We start from the raw sequence: 20,519 nt of genomic DNA on the forward strand, positions 1-20,519 counted from the left end.
GTTAAGCTCATATGCTCACACAAAGAAAATTTCAAGTTGTATATTTAACTTTAGTGTTCTCAATTTGGAATTTGCACTGTGTCAGTTAGTCAGGGCTGGATCCATAGGTCCTGATTCTGTTCTTACACACATGGGTTTAACACCATTGTAACTCCATTTACATTAGTGGCATTACTCCTGATATATACCAGAGTAAGATCAGAATCAGACCCATACATGGTTCATCCTATTTTTCCCTTCCCCCATTAATTTTTCCTTGTGCTACCATAAATATAATACATTCCTAGCAATGTTTAATAAAAATACTTTGTCTTGCTATTGCACCTTCCAACATTTTCAAAAGTGGCTAAATCTTCTGGGTGTCTCAACTTTTGGGTTCCCAACTTGAGACAAATAAAGGGGCCAGATTTTCAGAAGACGTATCAGCTGCACTTTCTGAAAATCAGTCCCCTTTAAAATGTCTCAAGTAGGGTGCCAAAAAGGGAGGCACCCAAAACAAAATCACTTTTTGAAAATGTAGGCCATTATTCTCATTTTTACAGATGCGGGAAATGAGGCGTAGAGAGTCAAAGTAACTTGTCCGAGGTCACACGCAACTAGCCTGTGGCAGACCTAGATCTGAATTTAGATTTCCGGAGTGCCAGTCTTATGCCTTAATCGCTAGACTAGGGTTCCTATAACAAAATAGTTGGTACACGTAGGCCCAAATTTATTTTAATAGCAATTTTGTTGCCTGCATTTCCTTCAAGAACACACTATTGCAAAGAGAGATGTTTGTGTTTAATAAATTAAGAACAAAATATCACTCTTCACATGATTTGTAATATACTGGATAGTTCAAGAACCAAACTCTGAGCTTTGACAGATGTCGGGTATATTTCTGAAGTACTCTCACCAGCTGATCAAGTTCAATGCCCTGCTTTCTGAAGAAAGGATCTTATCCTATTTGCCTTTGAAGTAATAGGCAAAATTCTTACTGATAGAAATGAAAGCAGGATTGGACCTAAAATATTAATACTGACAAAAAACAAGGCAAAGCAGAATACAAATTAATCCTGTAGATGCAACTAAAACATTTTTCAGGAAACAGTTTGCAGCAGCTTTCCTTTAAAAGAGGTTAAGTATATGAGCAACATTTGAATATAATGTATCTTAACCCTTGAGTCTGTTGGGATACACATGGCATATAGCAGGTAAAAAGGCATGTATTTGTTTAATTTACAGTAGAAATCCATAATGTTCAATTTTTTTTGTTTTAAAACATCCATCTATGAATAGTCATTCAGTTTTTGACAGTTCAGTTCTGTTCAAATAGATTTCTACTGTAGGTCAAGCAAACACATATTATAAGCAGAACGATAAATTGGCATGTGTACCGGCATCATTATAAACTGAGATTTCCTTGGGGGAGAGGGGGAGGTAATTAAAACAAGCAATTCACCTATTCTACAAATGATTGATTTATTTGTATGAGAACAAATAAAATGACATGTTTGGGAACACTCATATCATAACCATAGAAACATTCCCCAGAATTTCTTCTAATTTAAAAGTATTTCAGATCCACAAACATTATAAAGAATGGTAGTACTGAGAGCCTTTAGAACATATCCCACCCTGATATCTAGGAGCCTGATCCAAAGCCCACTGAAGCCCACGGGGGTGTTTCTGTTGACTTCTATGAGCTTTGGGTCAGACTCTGTGAGAACTGAAGGTGTACACCATCCCTCATGAAGCACTCAGCACTTTGCAGAATCAGGCTATTATGGTATTAGATTAAAGCAATCAGCATAGAACTACAAATATGCCCTAGCAAATGCTCTGTAGAATACTTGTTAAAATATATGAAGTGCTTCTGTAGTGTTTTTAGCAGTAATATGCACCTCCCTGTTAATTGGTAGGTTTTTGAGCAAGAAATGGCAAATCATGCAGTGTAAAATGTAAAAAATCACATATGTGAAACATCCTTCTGTAATCACGGGCTAGAAAACACAGTTTTGTTATTAGCAATTATACAGAACTATGATAATTATAATATTGCCTTTACCAGTATATTTAGGGCACCATAATTTTGCCATATTAAAAACACAAGGAAAACTATAATTATAAAAATATACATATAAAGTATCAATTCCCTTGCTTCCTGTTAGAAATGTATTCAATGATTCATTTTTTCTACTTTAGCCCACCAACAGCTGAGTCACGCTGCTGGTAGAATGAGAAATGGTGGGAGTTAAAGGGTTAAATGTATTTTTTTAATAGATCTGGTAATGTGACAGCGATATGGACTGAAGTTTAGAAGATATTTGTCAAATATCCTTGATAAAGAAAAAAAGGCAAAACTGAAGATTAGACAGGACTAATAAACTGACATGGAAAGACACCATATGGAATCAAAATGCATTACACTTTCTAGAGGAACAGATTTACTTGTGTATGCATATATTTATAGAGTACTAGGGCCAGATTCTTGTCTCTGATTCTGACCTTCTGAACATTTGGGTAAATCCAGCGGCATCAGCTGAAACTCAGATGGATTCACATCAGTAACAGAACTGAATCTGGCTCATCGCTGTTAACCTCATTAAAAAGTTCTGCTGATATCATGTACCACAAGTCTGCAGCAGAACCCAAAACTGAATTATAATTTTATTAATCAGTACAGGTGTGTATATTTCTTCATCGTCATCTTCTTCCTACCATCATCATCATCACTATTTATAAGAAATATAAACTTTTTCAAATCTTTCTGTTAAAGAATAATATTTGAAACTTCAACTTCATGAAAATATTAATGCAAAAAGAGTAGGATTTTAGGACCGGATTTTTAAAGGTGTATAGGTGCTCAACTCCCAAGGAAATACCTTGAAAAGTCTGGGCCTCCAAGCCTATGACTAAACTACCAATTCATTTAAAACTCAACAGCAGCTATTGACTGAAAAATAATGTTGTGGCCAGACTGTCGATCAATTTGAGCTCTGTTAAGCTACCCTAGCTGATGATCTGGCCCAATAACTAACCATAGCTTGAAACAACAATAAAAGAATAACCAAAAACCTAAGTGCTTCCCAAGTACGTGGCCAGAATAGCCAGTTTGGTCAATGCCAAATGAGCATTCAGCTTCCAAAGGAACAGTGAAACATCTGTGATTAATTACTTTGTGCCTCTTTTTTTCATTTGGATTAGAATCCGACCTCCTTTCTTGCATAAAATGAGATATCATATCTAACATTACTAATGAAGAAAAGCTAGAAAGCTTTAATAAATGTTATTCTTTTTAGGACTACAGCATAACAATACATTTCAGATGACGCATACACAGATCATTCTGTTGGCCCTTTTAAAATTTAAATTGCTAAAATGTGCAACAAAGCCCTGTTGTAAAGATGAATGGTGTGCACAGTTTCCATTGGGATAATGTATTCAATCAGTAAAATGCTGCACTTGGGAATGGTATCTTTTTGATACCTGTCCATCCCCTGCTCTCATCATTAAGAAGTCAAAATCTTGATGGCCTTATCATTTAGGACCTCATCCAAAGTCCACTGAAGTCAAGGGGAGTTTTTCCAATTATTGCAATATGCTTTGGATCAGACCCCTAGTACACTGCAAAATCTCTTTTCTCTTTAGACCATCGATTTAAAGCTCCCTTGACATTTGAACTCAGATTTGACATTTCATTATAACGTCCATTGATCCCTATTTGATTATTGTTGCAGACAGCCATGCTCACGACTGAAAAGGTGATTAGGAAATTAACATAATTACATTCTTCAGGCCAAAATAGAGTTCCATTCCAAAATGCTAAAGGAAAGTGGCAAAGACAAAGGAAAAACTTTAAAACAGACATTTAAAAATGCTTTATGATAAGAAAGGAGACAAAAATAGCACTGATAATGCAAGGGTCCTGCCATCTTAGCTATGGAGAATAGCTACCATCATCCAAGATCAGGAGAGGGCCAGTAACTTCCAGTCCTATAAATTTGACTTAGTCATGGAGGAAAATGCTAGAAATAATGAGACAGGGCAAGGTATCGAAAGTTGTGGTCCGATTAAGTATAGACTTCACCAAAAAGAAAAACATGAGTAAGTACTTTGGGATAAAGGAACAAGCGGGAGTTGATGGGATAAATCTATGAATATAATGGATGTGCACTTTAGGAAAGCTCTTGCTGCAGTGCAATGCAGCAGTTTCAACTGCAAGGCCAATAAGTCAGAAACAGAAGGTTATGAAACTTGGGGGCACATTGGGGTGATATCAGTTAGGGATGAAAGGAAGGTGGCTATAGATGGATGAGTGCTTTGCTAAGCTATGTTTTTGACAATTTCTGGCCATGGAAGATGACACCTGACTGCTTAAGAGTAGGCATGCTAGCTCTAGTGTCCCCAGTGGGGTATGCATTTCAGCAGTGGGTGAAGCAATGCGTCTTGTACATAAATTTCTATACTTAGTGTAAATCCAGACTCACTCTGCTGACAACTGTGGAATTACACCAATGAGAATCTGGAGTGACTGAGTGGGAGGTATCTTGTCCGCTATCTTTAGAGCAGCTCATAAATCTTTAAGATGAAAGATGCTCTATGAAAGTAATATTGCTATTATTACTTGTGTTACACTGCTGGTAAGGTGTTCCTTTAAAAAGGGTTTTGTTTAAGATAAAGTAGAGACAGACACTAAAAGAATGTTGGTGATCTCTCTAGTGAATAAAGTGTCTAGCCGTGTACTCCTGTGTAGCCAACAATTCACTGATCTGAATGGGAATTGTGCCCAGGCAAATACTGCAGCATCAGGCCCAAAGGGAATCGGCTACAAATAACAGAAATAAGGCACCGACACAGCAAAGCACTTAAGCACATGCTTAATTTTAGCATACTCTTAGTTCACAGGATTTAAAGACGTGCTTGAAGTTAATAATGTGCTTAAGTGTTTTGCTAAATCAGGGATTAAATGATCAAGGAGCAACTATTTTATATAATATTACAGAGAAATAAGGCAGAAATTCAACTGAAAATATTTAGAGGGGTACAATTGCTAAATAAGAGGTGTGGGCTAAACTAATTAGCTGCATAGCTTCTTCTTTCTCTGAAATGTCTTATGTTCCTGGGCTCAACTGGAAGAGAAATGATTAGCAAATTGTAAAAAAAAATTTCCAGTCCTAACTTGGTTCTATAAGAATTGACCCTGCTCCCACTGAAATTAATGGCAAACTTCCCATTGACCTCCATGGTGCAGGATCAGACCCTAAAAGAGGTTTTAATTAAAAAGGAGCCATAGTCCTAGTTACTATGCATTGGCTGCACCTTATTAGTAAAAATAAAATAGTCTATTAAAATTTTTTCATCTTTTTTATAGAGAAAGATTTTATTTTCTACAGGTTGGACTATGCACATTTTTTGTACCACTTTATATCTATATTGGTGAAGAAACAGTTCAAGAGGTACAACCCCTTAGCATGGATGCAGTTTTACTAGTATAAAGGTGCTTATATTGATATAGCTGAGTCCCCTAAATTTAGATATAGTTAAAGCAGCACAAAAGCTGCATGTAGACCAGGCTTAATTTGCCTTAACAATACAGTGTTATGGGCTAGATCCAAAGCTCATTTAAGTCAGTGGGAGACTTTCCATTGACTTTGAAAGGCTTTGGATCAAGTCCTTACGGCTTAAATCTACAGCTGCATGTTGACTCACGTTTTTAAGGGAGCCCCTCTGAAAAAAAAATCAGTTCTTTTTCTCATTTAAGAGAAAGTCCTCCGGGTGATATTTTCAAGAGGACTCAGCATCGGACTAGCTCTGTCCCACTGAAATTAATGGTAAAACTCCCAGTGGCAACTGCCTTAGGCTAATACTAACTACTTTTGAAAAGCCCACCCTTATATTTGCTCCAGTTGACACAGTAAGTTAAATAATATTGATCTGATTTCTTCAAGGTGCTAGGCCCCTAGAGTTCTCATGGAGTTTGATGGGAGCTGCAAACAGAGTTCAGCACCTTTGAAACATCTGGCCATCTATTTCTTTCTTTTTTTTTTTTTTTGGAGGTGTGTCTGTCGTCCCTTTACAAACTGATTCTCCCGAGTCATCTTAGTCATTGAATATGCAGGGAATGTCCTCCTGGCTGACCTCTGTCTGCACTATGCAGAGGTACCAAAAAAAAAGGCTTCATTCTAATTTTCACAGCCTGCATCTCTTGGCAATGGGATGGGACACTGTGGAACTCTATTTTGGCAGCTCTGTCTTTTAAAGGTGGACTGCAAGAGTCCCTTGAAACTCCAGAAATGATGCTCTCTTGTCTCTGAATAAATAATAAGACCATCTGTCTGCATCGTAACTCTCATATTTTACCCATCCCACCCCACCCCCCACCCCGTTTGATTTAGATCCGCATTGATACTAGTATTTTGTGTTCTGAAGAAATTCCTTCCCCTAATGTCACAAAAAGAGGTTGCCAAATATTTGGGACCAGGCAGGCAGAGGGAGAGATTGTCCACCTCCCAGCCCCACACACTTCTACTGCAGCATCTTCTTCCTTCTCAGTTAATGCACTTGATCTTAGGAGTCTGGGGTTTCTTTAAAGACACGCAGTACTACTGAAAGATTTTCCAACCATTTTTTTCTAGCACCTGGCTAAGTATTTTGAAATATGATTCGGGCACAAAAAGACAGGAAAAGCAGCTGGTGGGACTCTGCGGAAAGGTGTTAGAACCAGTTTGTGGACTTCAAGTATAACCCAGCCCGGGACTGAATTCCTGACCCTCTTCAGAGAGGCAACCCTTTCGTTTCTCCCTTCCCCTTCTCCTCTCTCTCCTAACTCCTTTTGCCTTTCCTGTTCTCCTTCTTTTGCTCGTTTTTACTCCTTTTCTCTCTGTTGAGTGGTGTGTTCCCCGCTAAGCACACTGCAGTCTTGTCCTCCCCTTCCTGGTAGTCACACATATCCCATGGCCCCTGAACAGACTTTCTGGACTCCCAGCCCTTGCCATGAAGGGGCTTCAGTCGTGTCATTCTACCCTGCCAACCACAGCTCCCAGCCAGTCACAGTGCCAGTGAAGGACGAAACTACCCCCATGTCAGCACTGAAGTTTGAGCCACATTTTCTACCTTTGGCACTGACCAGCAGGGAAAAATTACAGTGCTTAATTTGTAATGAAAGAGGTGCCCAGCATCTCAAGCAATTAGGTTCAGGGGCTCAAGCAATTTTTTTACTTTCATAACTGAGGTGGCAAGCCCAGAGATGCAGGGGCTATGAACTGCCACCCAGAGGTGCTGTGGGGAGAGAGGGGCTATGAACTGCCAAGCCCAGAGGTGCCAGGGCTCAGCCCTTCTGGCACAAATTAAGCCCTGGAAAATTACCTTCCCTGCAAGGCACTGGCAAAGCAGCACTCCTCCCTCACCCTTTGGCAGGTACGTTTCCAAGCCCTGCCTGCTCTGCATAAAACTAGGCTGGAGCATGTCCAACCTGGAGTGGAGAGCAAAGCCAATTAGTTAGTGCCAGTGCCAGTCCTGTTAGTGCCAGTGCCACCCACCCAGTTCAGGCAGCAGACAGAACCCAGCCAGGATGTGGGCAATTTCCTGCCAGATCCTGCATTTGTCCAAAGGCTGGAGCAAGCCCAGGGTAAAAGAGGGAGGGGGCTCTCCTTGCCTCCTAGCAGCGCTCTTTGATCTCCCACATCGCCAGCATAGCCTGCCCAGTGCCAGGTTTACAATGGCACCAGTGACGCCACGGAGCCGGGCCCATGCTCAGAAGGGGCCTCGGCCTGTTCTGTTTCCACTGCACCCCAAGACCCTGCCAGCCCACTGAGTCCCCCTCCACTTGCTCCTCTTGGCCTGCCCGCTGGCCAAGGGCTCCTCTTCACCCCCTGACCCCACCCGCCGGTTTCTCTCTGCCTCCTGGCAGGACCCAAGTGCACCTCCAGCTCCAGGCAGTCTCTGCTTCCCACCACCTGGGGGGGCCCACCTGTCTCCCCGGAGCTGAGCCGTCTGGGACTGGTGCAGAAACCTGGCCAGTCTCAGCCAATTTGGGGAGGCAGTGTGGGGGGCTTGGCTGAGCCCCTCCAGGCAAGTGGGTTCGGAGGGAGCTCAGCCAGGATGCTGGGCATAGTGAGTCTGTGGGGGCTCTGGTCATAGGGAATTGGGGGAGGGGGGGATGAGCGGGGTCCAGTGTTGGGCAGGCATCTGTGTTGTGCAGCATGGGCTCAGCATGGGGAAAGGGCAGGCTGGCAGCCCAGGGCCAGGTGGGCCATTGTGCGTCTGGCAACTGCCGGTTTGTAAATAGTGTCCTTGCACTGGGCTGGGGGAAGCGGGGCCGCCCCTGCCATGCCATGCCCCTGGCTGGCCCCTCGCTCCGGGGGACCGACCTCCCCCTCCCCCATGCCATGTTCCATTGCCCCCATGGGGACCCACAGATATGTTTGGTGCCGGGCCCACAAAAGGTTAATCTGGCCCCGATCCTGCCTGACAGCCGCCACTGACTGTAAAGAGGCTGGCAAGCGTGATGAACATGGGATCAAGGGCGCTGGAATAATTTGGGGGAGGGGGGGCAGGTGCTGAGAGCCATTGAACCAAACCGCGAACCCTGCCATATGATGGAAACCACTTCAAGCCAGGGGGTGCGGCAGCCCCCCTAGTTCCTGCACCTCTGCCTGGGATGGTGGCTTTCTCCGGTGGGCTCCCCCCTCTCAGCCAGTCTCTGACCCCCCCCCCCCCCAGGAGATTGGGGACATCCACCTCTGCAGGAGTCCAGGCAACGTGACGAGCAGTCCGGGGGGGGGAGTGGGGGGGGTGGAGAGAGACGCTCCCCGAGCGTGCCCTTAAAAACGTGACCATCCCCGCCCCCTGCCACTGCAGAGTCCCCCCCGCGCGTCCCTCCTACGCGCCTGGAGCCGACCCAGCCGCGCGCTGCCCCGGGAAGCGGCCCGGGAAGGCGGCAGCCGCGCTGCAGGAGCGGTCCTTTGACGCAGCTCGGCCAGAGAGCGGCCGGGCCGTGCGGCGGGAGAGCAGCCCTAGGAAGTTTCACCGGCGTTGCACACCCGCTGCTTTCTCCTGCCCTGCGGACAAGCCCCCTTGCTTAGCCCCCCCCCCTCCTTGCAACGTTACCCACGTCCCTTGCAACGGGCCCTGGGGCTGTGTCTCTCCCCCCCCCCCCGCCGCGGGGCATGGCCGGGTTTGGGCTGCAGCCACCCCAGGCCATGCCCGGGCAGGCCAGCAAATAGGTTACATAAGCTGGCACGCTTTGCTAGCCGAGCTCTGCAGTGCCCAGGCACCGGGGCACAGGGTACAGCTTGGACTCCCCCCTTCCCCTCCTTCGGGGTGTGTGTGTGTGTGTGGGGGGGGGTAAATTCATATTTCAATGGGCGCCCTCGCGCCTCGAACAAGACAATGGATTTGCCCCAGCGCTCCGGTGTGGGAGGGACTCTGGCTCTGCAGCAGCCCAAATGGGGGCATGGGGCTGAGGAGCCCCTTAGTGAAACTGCAGCGAGCGGCTCTCCCGGAAAGGGGGCGAACAGCCCGGGGTGTCTCGGTCAGATCCCCACTGGCAGGTGTACAGCCCCTAGCCCCGCGGGGAGGCACCGCGGGTGGCTCACGGACTAGCCCCTCCCGAGCTGTTAGCTCAGTGTCCCGCCTCCCCAGGTGTTAGAGCCGCAGGACACAGGGGAACCGGGGACATCTGCAAACCACAACTACTGCCCGGTCCCTGGTTTGAACCCCGGATTAGCCATTCACGCCGTTCAGTGCAGGAGTGCACCAAGGACAAGCGAACAGCCCGGAGTCACACGCGTGGGCGCGCACACCCATGTGATGGGGCCCCCCGGGCACGGCTCGGCATGCATGCCCCTGTGTGGGGAGGAAGGCAGGTACTGCTGGATTCAGAAGGGGGGGGCGGGAAAGGGGGCGTGGGGGGCCGAAGGGGGTGGAGGAAGGGAAACTGGCGAGCAATTGATTTGGGCAAACGGATCAGTTGCGGGGCTGCTGGCGGCAGAGGAAGGTATTAATAAGATCCGGATGGGCACATCCCCCCCCCCTCCACACACACACAAAGCCTGCAGCTGTAGAGGTGGGTGTGGACGGGCGGGTGAGGGCCCTCCCCCCCAGCACTTTGCAGCGTATGTCACAGGGACGCTGCTCCCCTTGCACCCCGCCAGCGCGGTCTCCCAACGCCGCACCGGTGCCCCCCCCCGGCCCCCTGCCAGCGCCGCTGTCCCGGGTGCTGAGCTCCACAGACCGGCCTCTGTCGCTCTCCGAGGTGCTGAACCGGGCTCTGCGGCCGCGGGCCAGCGCCGCTGTCCCCGGTGCTGACCCCCACGCTGCTGCCCTGTGCCCAGGGCGGCCGACCGGGGATGGAGGCTGCTGACCCCAGGGAAACAGAGGCGCAACCTCCTCCTTATTCCCCAAGGGGGCGGAGGGGGGGGGGGTTAATGCAACAGCTATTTGCTCTCCTGTCCCCCCAGTGCAGAAAAGCCAGCTCCATAGCCCCTTGGGTGCCACAATCAATCCCAGGAAAACAGGGCTTTACAAGTCGTTCCCCGCTCCCCTCCCGCGGGCAGAAATAACCTGGTGTGGAGGTTACCGCGCTCCTCCCAGCCTGCAGCAGCTCTGCCTGCCCCCGTGCCTGGGGCTCTAGGCAGGAAACAAAGGGCTCTGCCCAGGCGCACGCCCCTACCTTGGCTTCCGCAAAGTCCGGTGTCGGCAGCCCGGCGGCGGGTTCTCAGCCCCTGGGCTGCGGCTGGGAGGGAAGGACAGTCGCTCCTGACCCTCCCCAAGCCTCCTTCTTCAATGGATCGGAAGCTGTGCCCTCATCAAAGATGGCCGTCCCTTCCCACGTCAGCAGCTTTTAATAGACATCTATCAGGGGGTGGGGGGAAGAGAGGAAGCGGGGCGGGGGGCGCGGTGGGGGGGGTGAGAGTAGTCTGTGGGAGCCTGAGTCGTCAGATGCTGCTACTCCACTGCAATCCTTTGCATTTCCCCTCCAGTTAGTAAGAAGACGCCAGAGACAACTGGCCCCAGAATTAGCTCAGCAACCATGTGATGGGCTGTGATCATCCATGTGCAGCATGCAGCCGCTGGTTTTCTGGGGGGGGGGGGGAGGGTGTGATTGTGTGTGCGCGCGGGGGGGAGGCTGCTGAGCGAAGCTTTGCTTTAATCATTTTTTTTGGAGGGGGAAGGCAGAGAGAGTATGCAGTAGTGATTTGTTTTCGCCAAAGGGGTGGTCCGAAGAGGGTATCCCTGTGAAGTCTCTGGTACTCCATATATGGCCAATCTACGTGGGCTGCTATTTTTGTGTGGGATTTCTTCTTCTTTTTTCAGAGCATCGTGTCAGGGGGTCTCTGTGTATTAATCTGATCATGTTTTCCCCTCAACGCAAAACCAACCAAATAACCAGATTTAAAGACACACGGCATAGTTGATCGTTTCTGGGGGGGGACATCATCGATTAAAACAAATCCACCCCCAGCAGGGATAAAAATGGTTAATCCGTTCCAAGAGAAACAAGGTATTATTTATTATTCATTAATGGAATGATCATTTCAGGGCACATCCTATTTGGAACAACTCCCTTATTTAATTTGAATTTTAAAAGTGGAAATCAAAATGCAGAGAAGAGTCCTGTGGTTTCATACAAAATGTTGGCTGACTTTAAATAAAATACTAAGGTCTATCTCATGCCATAGACTATAATGCCAATGTTATGCTATACAGATTTATGTGTTCTCTTATGGAATCATCCAGACCTACAATTAAGACAAATATAAGACAAGATGCTTCATTAATTTCCCAGTCTCAGACATTCTTGTAACCAGAAAAGATTTGATAACTGCTCAGGGCACACATTAAATCCTGACACTCAATTCACAGGCTTTTTAAAATAAAGTGTGGATAATATGAGTCAAAATGTATTTCCCAGATTAGGGAAAATTCTAGCCTAACCAAGTTCATTTGGCGTGGCAGGAAAAACCCAGAGAGAGACTAAATGCCATGCATCTGTATTTGCAGCTCCTGTTAGGGTTGCTTGGTGGAGTGAGTGGGAGAGAAGGGAAATGTGGGTGATTTCTCCTCCCATGCTCTGTTGTGCCCTACAGAAAAACATGATTGTCGGTCGTGCCTGGCAATCACGGCAGCTCGTACCCCCTCCCACAAAAATATGTCCTTGTTTAAATAAGACATCAAAAGTTTGCTAATTATACCACAAAGAATTTCTCAGACAAGAAGGGCTCTCTGATACATTACAGTATCCATTAGTCTATGCACATGAAAGACTCAGGAAAGGAAACAATCAGTCAGGTTTAAGATTTGCAAGAATATCATATAAATATATTATGACTGTGTAGATCTCATGTATCTAGTTAAGACATTTGGAAAAATATCCCTTTTAAAACTAATTAATAAGAAGATTTATTAACATCAATGCCAGTTTTGAAAAGCCAGCCATTTTCTATCCAGGTCGTGTTTGTATTAACATTATCCATTGTTTTGATTAGGTAAAGATTCCAGATGTCTAGATAAAATTCAGAATGTCAAAAATCCAGAGTCTGCAGGTACATTTATGATGGGTTGTAAATTATCAATACAAATCTAAATTAAAAAAATAATTAAACAGTCTATTAGACAGGCACTTGGAAATGAAATTTGATTTCCAATAGAGCAATGCTAATCATTATGAACAATAATTAACAATAAAAAGGGGAAACAAAAGGCAAGTTATAAGCTGCTGCTTTGCTTAGGTCAGTAGCACTGCAAAATCGTGGCTGGTTTTGGATTCATTCCCAAGAATGCCTTTGAGGAGCATTACAGCCCATTACAATTAAACCCTGGATGAATTTGGTCCATTATAACAAAAGTTGGGGGAGGGGGCTCGGAAACAGTGCTGATGGCAACATAAAATACAGTATGATAAAAATGAAGGAGCTCCAACAGCAAACTTTGTGACATAGGGGAAAGGAAGAGGAAATCCATACAAAATGTGCAAAAAGTGAGCTGTTGCAGATGGGGAGTATCATTATGCAGACAAAAACATTACTACAAGATCAATTGTAAGCAAATTGGATTGGGATATAAAATGAGCTGTCAAGCCCCACTGCACCACACACATATTTTAATAAAACAAAGTGGGACCAAATGATTGAATAGACCATGAACAATGGCCAATAGTCCTAATGAGAGTAACTATCTAAATTTGTTTATGTCTAAAGTTATATGGGTAAGGGATACATTCTATATTGTTTACAAAGGTGGAATAATCTGTTCTGAGAGATACAAAGAGGCAGGCTTTTGCAGATGAGCACTAAGAATTCTATTGAAAGAAATGCTACTAAGCAATTTTTAGTTGCTTCAGAAGCACTCTTATGATATTTGATTTTCAAAAAAATGAACAAGTGGGATGCATACCAGTTTATCAACTCTTTATGATATTCATTTAATAGTAAGTAGGAGAACGGACGGAAACAAGACCTAAAAACAAGGTAGCAGGAGAGACAGAAGATAAGAACCGAAATTTGGTGTAAGAATGATTCAGCTCCCTCCTCATTATTCAGGAAAATATTCAACAAGCTGAACAGCTAGTACATGCAGGCACAATCCATGAGTAAGGAGAAAATGAACATGTTTTGCTGGATGCAAATGTACATTATATTACCAGGATGCCTACGTTATTGTCAGCGAATCTACTGAGGATACTGAATGCAGAACCTGTAGCACACCGATAGCGTGAAAACCACTTTTGTTTCATACATGACACAAAGCTTTCATATATCACGCAAGAAATCAGAAAGATTTTTGGTTTTAGATAGTGAAAGTTATCCAGCTGGTAAAAAGAACAAAACAAATAATCTTTCTCCTCATCTGCAGCCTCCAAAAATACTTGTGTATTGCAAGGGCATGCTGGGTAGAATTTTTAACAAGGAGGTTTTACAGTTTGTGTGTCTATGTATATATACCATAAGACCTGATCATAAGACCTGATCCAAAGCCCATTGATAGATGCCCAAATTTTCCAAGCCTAGGAATTTTTGAAATGACATAAACAAATATCCTGTTTATTGATTTATTTATTTGTGCTTGAAAATATATAGGCTGGTAATAGATTCTCCTGACTTACTTGCCAAGAAAGAGACACAGTTTTTCTCCGTTTGAATGTGACTTTTCACAGTGTATCTGAATGTTTGAAGATACACAGGCTACCAGTTTCCAAACCTGGGTGCATAAAATTATGCATCTAAATACATATTTTGTCACTTCTATGGAAGTGACCTACTTTTCAGAGCTGCTAAGCAATAGGAGCTGTCAGTGCTCTGAAAATTGAGACATTTTTATTTTGGTAACTCATAGAGATTGCCTTAGGTGCTTAGCTTTATACATCCATATTTGAACATTTTGCCTACACCGAGTAATGTTTGTGAAAGAATAGCCATTCAACTCCCCTTATTTTTAACTGTCTCAGCAATATGATGAGCCACTTACATTTGTTTTGTGCCTGATTATTAGAGGAGCTGAGCATTATCATGGGAGATGTGAGTGATCAGTACATCTCAGGATCGAGACCTTTATGTCTAATTTATAGCCACTTTATATCTTACACGGAATTTGGCTGAGAGACATAAATGAGAGAGGCAACTACCTACTCCAGGCTGTATTTGATTAATTTTCAGCCCTGACTAGATCTGAGCTGCATTGTTTTTACACCTTCAGGATATACAGATATAGAACAATAGTAAAATCATATTTTTAAAGAGTGAATCTATGATTCAACCCAACTCATTTGCATACCCAAGATTCAATTCAACTTTATTTGGTGAAGATATAAACAGAGATTTAAAATGAAAATTCGAATGTATGGTCTGATCTAATGCCCAATGAAATCAGTGGAGAGATTTCCATTGACTTCGCTGGACACTAGCTAAAGAGAGGAAGGACACTCTAGTAGCTAGAGCACTAGCTTAGGATTTGGGAGACCCTGGTTCAAGTCCCTGCTCTGTCAAAGACTTCTTGTGTGACCTTAGGCAAATCACTTAGCCTCTTGGTGTCTCAGTCCTCCATCTGTAAAGTACACTGCCCTCCCTCCCAGGAGTGTTGTGAGAGCACATTAAAGATTTTGAGGCATTCCGATACTATGGTAGTGAGGATTACATAAATCCCTAAAATAGACAGATAGTTCTGGTCCCTAGTCTTGCCATCCTTACTCAGGCAAAGCTTCCAAAGACTTGCATGGGAGATATGTGCTCAAATGAACTGTAGGATTAGGACCTTAACTACAACACCACTGCTAAAATAATTTCAATATGGAAGACTATAGACAAGAGTGACAAGGTGGGTGAGACAATATCTTGTATTACAAGCGAGAGTGGTATTAGTTCACAAATGGCAAAATTTGCTTGTGGTGTAGAGGGAAGGTCAGCACAAACTCCTCCGCTCCCAGGCCTCACAAAGCTGCTACATGGGGGTTCCCTTGGCAGGGGCAATTACAATGAGCCCGTGGCCCAAGTAACTTGTCCATCTAGCATGAACAGCAGCTGTGTGGGGCGGGGGGTGCTGTGCAGCAGCCCTGGGTTGGGAATAGATTTCACACCCCCAATGACTCTGCACTCACCCTGCACAGGGACTGGATACAGGGGCTCAGTGCAGACTGGAGTGGCTCTCACTCAGAGAGTAAACCTTTCTAATGAAGGATTGCTGGTTGAATATTTACCAATGAAATCAGTGCATAGTGGCAGATCTAATTTAGATCTTTCCAATTATGATAAACTTCAGCATCTGTTATACAACATTTCTTAAATGCAAATAAACACATAAAGGAGAAATAACCAGAATGCAATCAAAGCAATGCTGACGCGCCATCAAGACAAATAATAAACTACTCATTTATTACTTACATCAAAAGTGGGCTTGTGACAAATCCCACCAGCTATTAAGGGAATGACATATATCAAATATAGCATGAGGTTCAATGATAAATGAGGAAAGGCAACATGGGTCTCTATTTCTGTATATTTTATTTATGAAGTAGTTGTGGAAAAAGGTGTGTGTGTGTGTAGGTGTGTGTGTGAGAGAGAGAGGTTTAAAAATCTACCATTTATGATAAAAGAAATAATAATTTGTTGTAAATTGTTCTCCTCTTACGTATAGGGGCTTTAACATGGGGCAACATTTTCCAAAGCACCCAAGTGACTGAGGCACTTATGTCCCATTGACAGTCAACAAGATTTAGGCTCCTAAGTCAATAGGTGCTTTAAAAATGCTTACCCATAATCAGTAACCAACTTTCGATGATGGAGCAGGAAGGCCCCTACCTTAACAAACAGACCTTCAAAGGCTGGAAATTCTGATAAGCAGAAACCTAGAGAGCTGTTGGTGGGCTATTATTGTGGATCAATTTCACCATGGATTTTCCTAGGGAATATAAAAAGGGCAATGAAATGAAAATCTTATTTCACATGCCTAAACTGAGTAATCACATGACCATATGACTGTAACCCTTGCCTTTCCTCACACCGCTCCTTTACCGTTTGTCACTGTTAAGAACTAATGTAAAGGCTGCACAAAGGGAGCCATTTGCATTTTGCACAATAATGTTTACTGGCCTTACAAGGCCCAGGAACTATATTACATATTCTTGGCTGCCATCTACTGGAACTTTATCTCTAAATTAACTATTTACATATATACAAACATACAGCACTCCTGTAACAGTCAGCCTGGCTTGCTGTGTCATAACTAGAATGTAGATTGTGAGCTCCCTGGGAAAGAGACCATGTCATTCCATGCTTTTTCAAAGGCATCATAAATTAACTTAATAATAAATAATAATCCATTTCTACTGTAGAACTACAATATTTTAGTGCTTTCCATAAGAGACAGTGCTGTACCCCAGAGGAAGCAACTTTAATGTAAATACCAATTAAAACCAGCTGTGATTTGTCAAACAACGTAGAAGTGTGCAAGAGCTGAACATTGTGATAGCCTCTTAAAGTGGGATTTACAAAAGCAGTCTGTGTTGACTTGACTCCCATTGACTTCAATGGAAATTTTACCTCTCATGCACTAATAAATAATAAGAACACTTAGCTCATATACAGCACTTTTCATCACACTATAACCTCTAGCTCTTTGAGTGTCTTTGGGTACTCACCCAAAATATAATGGGTCAAATTTATCTATGGAATAAATGAACACAAGTCCCATTGACATAAGTTGAAGTTGTACCACCTGAGGTCATATCTGACCTGCATCTCATGTATCTACAGGAAAAGTGAATTTCTGGAGGTGGCAGATGTTTAACATCACTGAATAAAAAGATATTCCTAGAGTTGATGTCATAGAGTCTGCCAACTTGCATTTTTACATAGGAGAAAAGAAAATCTTGCCTCATGCTGGTTAACTGTGTCCTAGTACAATGCTAAGTAATGAGACTTCTTGTCCAATGACTGGTTTCAGAGTAGCAGCCGTGTTAGTCTGTATTCGCAAAAAGAAAAGGAGTACTTGTGGCACCTTAGAGACTAACAAATTTATTAGAGCATAAGCTTTCGTGAGCTTTTCGTGAGCTACAGCATCCGATGAAGTGAGCTGTAGCTCACGAAAGCTTATGCTCTAATAAATTTGTTAGTCTCTAAGGTGCCACAAGTACTCCTTTTCTTTTTGTCCAATGACTGTATCCTGATTCAAACCTCAGCAGCAGATAAAACTATCCCTTGGATTTATTCTGTGGTTAATCTGATTGAATATGCAAATCTCCACTTTCTGATTGTCTTATCAAAAATAAATAATCATTTTCCATACCTCTAGACTCATTTCCCCTTGGGAATACTAACTTTAAAAAGCTGATGATGACATTCATTCACATAGAGGGTCAGATTCTGACGCAATTGACTTCAGTAGAGTTATTTTGCGTTTGCACTACTCTAACTGAGATCAGAATGGAGCTAAACAACAACTGAGGAATTGGCTCCTCCTAAATATCTTTGGAAATTGATAGTGTACTACAAACATTAAGGAAGAGACATTTCCTTGCCATAGCAGTTTACAATAGATAAGACAAAGACAAGATACAGGACAATAGTTCAAGAAAGTTCTATACAAGTTAGTCCATTTATGGCTTCTTTAATTTCATTTCTTGGTTTTACTTCATAGTGTATTGAGTAATAATGCACACTATTTGCTGCTATATTCTCCCATTTGCTTTCTTTTGCATAACTGTGATGATGAAAAGACAGCAGTGCAATGCTAAAATATTTGTAAAAAGCCCCAAACTTCCACCAAATGCCCTCTTTTGCCACTAAGCTTTCCGCTAGTGAAAATTAGCAATTTTTGCCTGTCTTTGCTTAAAATATGGTTACAGCTATGGATACATATTGTCCATATAGCCACTGTCTACAGGAAATTATTAAAATGTCTGACATTTAAAACTATGAGAGGGGTTCAAGAACTGAAAAATCCAGTTAGTTCCATGGTTGCCTGCTTGTAATTTTGAAGTCAAGAGAGCTATAATGATCAACCCCAGCTGAGGCTCTGGCCTGTGATTTTTAACAACAGTAACAAATTAACAGTGCCATGTGGATCCCCGTCCACTTACAATTGCAACATATATCTGGGGCAGATCTTCAACTGGTATAAATTGCAACCACTCCATTGACTTCAAGGGAGCTGTGCTGATTTACACCACCTGAGGTCTGGCCCACAGAAAATAAAGAAAAATTTTTTCAGGGACAAAAATATACAGGAAATAAATATTACTCTTCTAGTGAGAGTAGGAGATAAAGCCGGTGGTTCCCCAAACAGAGGTATGAATTCAGTAGTCAGATTGCTGTTATAAACAACACCAAAAAAACCTCCCCTCAGGGACTCAACTAATATTACTAAGACGATTGCAGTTGCCATAGCAGAGGAGGGCATCAAATCCGGTATACTTCCCATGGCACTGGTCAGTTAATATTTGTAAAGTGCTTTGAAGCTGAATAGTGTTGTACAGCTGTTAGGAATTGTTATAACACACACCCAAAACTTCAGAGGAAGGCAAATTACCCCTTCTAACGCACTACCGCAACTTCCATTGAAGTCAACCAAGGTCCACCATCAATGGGAGTTGGATTGGGCCCCTGTGTCTATTGAGAAGCAGGGAGAATTTCTGAAGTGTGAGTGTTACTAGTCCTATTATAGAATGTTATATCCCTAACTTTTAAATGCATGATCTAGAAATTGTATGTTGTATGGGCTGGTAGGCAGGGTTGTGGTGCCTATCAGAGGGGGGGAAGCCGTAGGACTCAGCACTGGCTCAGTTGTTAGGAGCGATTGTGACTCAAGTGTTTTTCGGAGAGGAAGCGCATAACAGAAGCCTAGCGGGGGTGAGGAGACGTCATTTATTAACAGGCCACTGTAGGGACAAATTCATTCAGCTGTAGTAGTTTACTGCCTTTTTAAGGGTTAATGTTTTGGACCGAGCTGGTATAGTTGTTGTTTATGGAAATATCGAACTGTTCTGAAATCCTGCTAAGTTATTAGCCTCAGTAACATCCCCCAGCAGTGAATTCCACAAGTTGACCACAGGCAGCCTAGAAAAAGTATTATCTTCTCTTTGCTCCTTATTGTGAGATTATGGGACAGAAAGGGCAGAAGCCCCCAGATGGCTTCCACTAAAATGGCAGAGAAATAGGCCCTCAGCTAGTAAAAACTGGCTTAAAGCCACTGACTTCAATGGATCTGTACCCAATTACCCTAGCTGAGGATCTGGCCCTCCTTTTTACCCACCTCTGCCTTGGTATGCAGCTGCATCGTGCACCCAGGCCTGCTGTCTGCCCTCACTGCCTCATGCATGCTGGTAAGCAACAAGACAGGGGGATAGGCAACCTGTGGTGTTTGCCATTTGCCATCTTTGACCACAAGAAATGAGTTAGGAGCACAAAGAAGTGCTACAGTTGCTGTGTTTGCTCCCGCTCCTCTTCCTTGTTGTTTTCTTTTCAGAGAGGAATCTGAGTGAACGTGTGTGAGAGGCTGGGTGGGTGTTCACAGTTTATCGTAGTGCATTTCATGCTCTCCTCTTCCTTAAACTGGGTCATCCTCATTTAACCTGTTCCTAGCTTGCTCCCTTACAGCTGCCCTCCCGTACAATCCCTTCTCCAATACTCCCCACTCTTCCCCTTGTACCATACAGGGGGGAAGTTCATTTCATAGCTTGTTCTCTCTAGCCTAGACAAACCCAGAAACATTTAACAGAACAAATACGTAAGTGTCACCTATTCTGGGCAAATTATAAAGCTGTTTTTTTGTTCACTGTACTCCTTGGCTGGCATCATTTCCTCCCTTCCCTTCTCTTCCAACAACCTCCCTGCTGTAACAGCAATTGCTGCTCTCTAGTCGGGTAGTCAAAATCAGTTTGAAGCTAAGTGACTCAGCAGGCTGAAAGCAAGATAGTTGGGTGGGATTTTTTTTTAAAATTTTTGGAGCTCACAAATTATTGCAATGAGGAGGATCATGCATGTATACAGAAAAAAATGAGGGATATTATATTGCAGATACAGTGTTGACTGTGGTTTCAGGGATTT

At 43.7% G+C, this 20,519-nt stretch overlaps 1 protein-coding gene across 2 annotated transcripts in view; it reads right to left on the reverse strand.

The window, feature by feature from the left end:
- SNAP25 (synaptosome associated protein 25) overlaps window positions 1–11,064 on the reverse strand; it is a 92,422-nt gene extending 81,358 nt beyond the window's left edge. Inside the window, exon 1 of one of the 2 annotated variants that reach the window (XM_038396950.2) lies at window positions 10,655–11,064. The gene's annotated coding sequence lies outside the window, so the exon portion shown is untranslated. The remainder of the gene's footprint in view (window positions 1–10,654) is intronic. The other variant, XM_038396951.2, reaches the window with a different exon arrangement.
- Between the last annotated feature and the right edge of the window lie 9,455 nt (window positions 11,065–20,519).

Source organism: Dermochelys coriacea, chromosome 3 (assembly GCF_009764565.3).
Source record: "Dermochelys coriacea isolate rDerCor1 chromosome 3, rDerCor1.pri.v4, whole genome shotgun sequence".
NCBI lineage: Eukaryota > Metazoa > Chordata > Testudines > Dermochelyidae > Dermochelys > Dermochelys coriacea.